The sequence below is a fragment of the Bubalus bubalis genome, chromosome 13 (assembly GCF_019923935.1).
Source record: "Bubalus bubalis isolate 160015118507 breed Murrah chromosome 13, NDDB_SH_1, whole genome shotgun sequence".
NCBI lineage: Eukaryota > Metazoa > Chordata > Mammalia > Artiodactyla > Bovidae > Bubalus > Bubalus bubalis.
Genome location: NC_059169.1, coordinates 20,606,835 through 20,612,871, shown reverse-complemented (window position 1 = coordinate 20,612,871; position 6,037 = coordinate 20,606,835). Strand labels below are relative to the sequence as shown.

At 39.6% G+C, this 6,037-nt stretch overlaps 1 non-coding gene across 1 annotated transcript; it reads left to right on the top strand.

Moving 5' to 3' along the window:
* The first annotated feature begins 5,513 nt into the window (after positions 1–5,513).
* Positions 5,514–5,586, top strand: TRNAG-CCC. The gene has a single exon. It is a non-coding gene; the product is annotated as a tRNA-Gly (tRNA).
* Positions 5,587–6,037: the final 451 nt, after the last annotated feature.

Here is a 6,037-nt window from a genome sequence, read left to right as displayed (position 1 = left end):
GGTTTCCATTTTCATTCTGGGCCCTTAGAGCTGGCACAGGGGAGACTGCCTGAGCTTGACAGCAAACCTGTGTCCTTTTTTATTACAAAGAGCAGCCATGGCCCCACAGCGAAGACATTCTGGCAAAGCAATTTTTGTGTGTTTGGTTTTCCGTACCAGCTTTAGTTTTTTGCTGACTCTAAAAACCAAAACAAAGCAAACAAGACCACTGAACAACCAAATACTGACAAGTTTTTAAACAGTAATAGTCCCGCTTGCCTCAATTCTACATTTGTATCTGTATTTCCAATCAAAAGTTTACCATTATTTTTATGGAAATTATTAATGCAGAAAAAAACTTTCTATTGCAGTCATGATATTTTCTATGCCCATGAGAATGAATTGCATTCTGAATTATTAGGCCCTTATTTCCAAAGTATGTATCCTTTTCTCTCAATACTGTGTCCAACCTTATATTTTTCCCTAATCACATGAATCACCCATTAAACTCTCTGTTTCCTGGAATTTGAATTGGAAAGGTTCTTGTTTAAAGAAAAAGCTCAGTAAGTTTTTGTTGGATGAATGGGGAAACCTTAATTTATCTCATGCCAGTTGTAATAATAATTAATATCTTCATCTCTGCCACTATTACATCATCTTTACCACAACAGCTAACACTTACTTGCTCTTTGCCAGGGACTAACCTTTAAAGACATTATCTAATCATAGTAGTTGCATGTAAGTTTGTTTTTCTTTAGAATAACTTAATTTAGATTTCAAGCTTTCATTCTACTAAGATTGTAATGCTTTATCTCAGATACGTCAGGGTTTCCCCTTTTTCTGGGGTCATTTCAAAAAATCATGGTTGTGACAGACACTATTTTTTTTTTTTAATTTACTTTCTAGTTTTTGGCCACACCACACAGCATACGGGATCTTAGTTCCCCAACCAGGGATTTAATCTGTAGCTCCTAGAGTGGAAGGGCAGAGTTTTAACCACTGGACCACCAGGGAAGTCCCAATTTTGCAACCAATGTAACTCCCTCAGCTGTGTTGTTAACAGCATGCTGATATACTTTAATAAGTATAATATTAATATTATAGTTTAATATATTTAATATTAATAAAATATAATTAATATTATATTGATATACTTTAATAAGTAAGCAAAGTGTCCAACTTACTACTCCATTTCTCAGCCTCATTTGCGGCTAGGGTAACCAATTCTGGCCAAGGAGACGTAAGAGAAAGCCAGCTGGAACTTCTAGGGTAGCTTTTGCATCCACAAGTGTTGATGCTGGCTCCTTACTCTCTCCTTTCTGCTTTGATCTCAGATATAATACCTGGAGCAGGGGTAGCAATGTTGTGGCCATGCAGAAAAGGCCTTAAATTGCATTAGTGAATTATAGAACCAATTTGAGTAATCATCTGTTTTTGGGCTTCCTATTATGTGAGAAAAACAAGTGACTATTTTTTAAAGCCACTGGAATTGTCTTTTACGCTTCTTACAGCTGAATGTAGTATTCCTAAGTAATACAGTAGGTTATGGAGTGCTATAGATGCAAAGTCCTTCATCGATAGCACTTCAGTGCTGTCTTCCTTCAGTCACTAACACCTCATCCAGCCTGGCATTGTCATTGAACGCAGGCCATAATTGAGGTCCCCTGTACCTAGCTAATGGTTGTTTTACACTCTGCAAGTTTGTATTCTAGTTCTTTGCCATGATGGTGCTGGTGGTGGTGGCAAGGGTGTCATCTGTTTTGGTGCCATTCTGGGATATCAGAGCATTTGCAAAGCTGATGGTAGGTCTGTCTGTGGTGGACTGTTACAATGGTTGCTCCTGTTTAACCACTCCATTGGGTATTCATGCTGTGTGTAGACCTTTTCCATATTGACTCTAGGCTTGGTCTCTTGACTTGTATCAGCCAATGACACAGTAGAAGGCTTGGTGCACGCAGAGGTTCAATAAGCTGCCTGTACACTGGGGCTTGTCTGCTTGGAACATTCCCAGCCATTGTGGTCTGAGAAGCCCAGTGTCAGAGAGAGATCACTGTAGGAGAACAGAGACACTCCAGTTGACCTTTAGCTGAACAATCAGTCAACAGCTTGTACAAACCAGAAGACTTGCAAATGAGCCATCTTGGGTATTCCAAGCCTGCTGAACCTCTAAATGACTACAGTCCAGTTTGAACCATGTGGAGTAGAAGAATTGCCTAACTGAGCCCTGGCAATCCATAGAGTCATGAGCATTAATAAAACGCTTGTTGATTTAAGCCATCAAAGTTTGGGATGATTTGTTACCCAATGATAGATAACTAGAAAAGGTCCTTTTCCCCTAGATACACCATGATTTAGAGAATTGCAGTATTATAATGACTAGCACAGCTCTAAAATTTTTTTTTAAGATAAGTATTTGATTTTGACTTTTTGCTTCAAGGCTTAGGTATAATTTTTTGTATGTATGGAACACAAGAAGCCTGATACATTCATAAGCCAATTCAAAACAGTGCATTTTCTATTTTATTCGACTTAGCATTTATATAGTACTCATTATCACAAAATATAGATGCTTTACAATGTTATTATTTAGCATTTATATAGCACTTTTCACTTTCAGTGTATGCTACAAATTAATGTTTATGATTGCAAAATGACTATAGTCATTTAAATTTTAAAATTATTTCATAACCTTCCTTGTAGAGGATAAAATGTATAACCAATATTGGGCCTAATTTATATGTCCCTTGAGAATGTGCATATGTTGACTGTGTAGAGGGCTGGGTCCAAGGCAATGAGTAGAAATGGGGCATCAATGCCATTGCGACAAAGACCACACCAGAAAATCTGAATTGAAAAAATGAGTCCCAGCCAATTGCAATGTTTGATACAAATATCCCTTCAAGCAATATTTGATACAAATATCCCAGAAACCATAACTATTTGTACAGCAATTCAAGCTGGAGTAAGTACACCATAGTAGACCAGAGCAGAAGTTTTGGAATAAGACAACTGGAGAATGTTTTCAACCTCTCAGATTATGAACTTTTTTTTTAAAGACTTCTTTTTTTCATGTGGACCATTTTTAAAGTCTTTATTGAATTTGTTACAATATGCTTCTCTCTTATGTTTTGTTTTTTTGACCAAAAGGCATGTGGAATCTTAGTTCCCAGACAAGGGATCAAACCTGCACCCCCTGCATTGGAAGCTGAAGCCTTAACCACTGGATCACCAGGGAAGTCCCAGAGATTACTAGCTCTTTATCCATAAAATGGATATTGATTTTATACACAATTTCATTGTGACAATGAAATTGGACAACACCAGTAAAAACACTTTGTGTAGGCCTAATACAGTGAAAATGTGTAAAAAATTAGAGCCATTCTTATTACTACTACTGCTACTACTAAGTCGCTTCAGTCGTGTCCGACTCTGTGCAACCCCACAGACGGCAGCCCACCAGGCTCCACCGTCCCTGGGATTCTCCAGGCAAGAACACTAAGATTCTGTTATTAAGGTTGTTACTCAGGTCTGATTGGATGCTAGTTGAGAATTAATTGTTTAGTGTCACAAAGCTGTCTTGTTTTGAAGGGTGAAGGAATGCTGCAGCCCTTTCAGGTGATGAAAGTGCCAATTGTACCCTCTTGTACTCTGCCATCTTGTACTCTCCACAAATGATCATAAGGAGTAAATCCGTTGTAGGGTTTACTAAACCTCTGGTCTTCCTTGTCAGCAGAGAAGACTATCTGTCTTGCTCGGCTTAAGAACGCTCTTTATTGTTATGAAAGGAGACGTGGTCTAGGATTTCTCCACTGACGGGAGGACAGAGCACCTGGCTTTCTGGTGAACCACCACCACTGCCCTGCTATTCCCCGGGAAGTAGAGCTTTTCTTACTTAACAGCAGAGTCACCAAGATAGTAGTCCTTTCTTCCTAACAACAGGAGGAGTGACCTTGGCATTAAAATTCCCTATTGGGCAAACACACACTTAACTGGTACTGTCCAGGTTCAAGGAAGAAAATGGAGCCATCTTCCCTCTATTTCTGACAAAAAGGAAGTTAGTTGCTTAATCATTTTTAAATAGCTCTTTACACCGTCTTAGTGTCAAAGTTATCATTTGAATTCAATCGTACATTCTAAAAGGCTTCCCTGGTGGCTCAGAGGTTAAAGCGTCTGCCTGCAATGCGGGATACCGGGGTTTGATCCCTGGATCAGGAAGATCCCCTGGAGAAGGCAATGGCAACCCACTCCAGTATTCTTGCCTGGAGAATCTCATGGATGGAGGAGCCTGGTAGGCTACAGTCCACGGGGTTGCAAAGAGTCGACTTCACTTCACTTTACATTCTAAAAAGGCATAGTCTTTACGTGCGTGCGTGCTCAGTTGCTTCAGTCCTGTCTGACTCTTTGTGACCCCATGGACTGTAGCCCACCAGGCTCCTCAGTCCATGGGGATTCTCGAGGCAAGAATACTGGATTAGGTTACCCTGCTCTCCTCCAGGGGATCTTCCCAACCCAGGGATCAAACCTGCAGGGTCCTACATCTCCTGCATTGTAGGCGGATTCTTTACTGCTTGAGCTACCGTGGAAGCCTATAGTCTTTTCAGAGCTACCCAAAGAGTTCTCCTGTATATTCTTAGATTTTTACTTTCTACAATTATCAGTATTACAAAATGCTCAGGTTGGTTTCCAAACCATTTGTCCAGTTGCTTGATCATAACATTTAGGGGCTTGGTTTCCTACCAGAAATTCATGTTTTCAGCTTGTTTTCAGACATAGCAAGGCAGAAACCTGGGCTTGAAAAAAGGTTTGTGCATCTGAATGCTTTTGCACTTAAAAAAAAATCTTCAAAACTGGAAGTCAGATAGAATGATAAAGTAGAAATTATTGTGTTACCTCTTTTTTCTTTTCTTTTAGAGATTGTTAACCAAACGTGGACAATTTTCTAAAATTCATGTATACTTTCAGAGTGAAATGTAAAATCTTGGGTTCGTGCATTTGTTTCAGGAGGACTGGCTGTCTTCAGAAGGAGCAGTTTTAATGACGCTTGAAGTTCTGTTTCTGTTTTGTAATGTGTTTGTTCTGAAAAACCGTGAAAACGTTTGCTGGAATATTTGATTAATTCTTATACAGATAATTGATAAAACCACCAAACTTTTCTGAGGTTGTCTTAAATCATAAGACTTCATCATTCTTGTGTGCTAAGTCACTTCAGAGTCCAACTCTTTGTGACCTTATGGACCATAGCCCACCAGGCTCTTCTGTGCATGGGCTCCTCCAGGCAAGAATACTGGAGTGAGTTGCCATGCCCTCCTCCAGGGGATTTTCCCGACCCAGGAATTGAACCCTAATCTCTTACGTCTCCTCATTGGCAGGCAGGCTCTTTACCACTAGTGCCACCTGGGGAGGCATTTTCAAATCTTCTTTTAATACTTAAGGATTTGGCCTTTGTGTCATTCTCAACTTCATTCTCCCCTCAAAACAAGAGCTTTGGAGAAAAACATGAAGGTGAAAACTACATTTAAAAAATGAGAGGGATTTCCCTGATGGTCTAGTGGCTAAGATTCTGTATTCCCAATGCAGGAGGCCCTGGTTCAATCCCTGGTCAGGGAACTAGATTTCACATGCTGCAACTAAAAGACCTCTTATGCCTCAGTGAAGATGGAAGATCCTGAGTGCTGCAAGACCTGGGGTACCCAAATAAATAAATAAATATTTTAGAAATTAAAAACAAATTAACCCTGAACTGTGCTATGGGCATAAATATGAAGTGTCAATTGAGGACAGTATTCAAGCTTCCTGTCCTTTGGATGCCTTTGTAAGATCCTAAAGGGCTGATTCCTGACCAAATAGGGCAGGAAAGCCTGCATAATTGGGGAGATGCTTCAGTAAGAGCTGAAACACAGTGGAAAGAGGAAGAACTGGAATTCAAGAAGAGCTAATAGGGAATATTTAAGAAGAAAAAGAAGATGATAGGAAATATGTTTGAAGTGAGAAATAATTGATACTTGAATACGCTGCATGCAAAAGGGGAAAAAAGAAGCCCACAAAAGAGGTCTTAAAG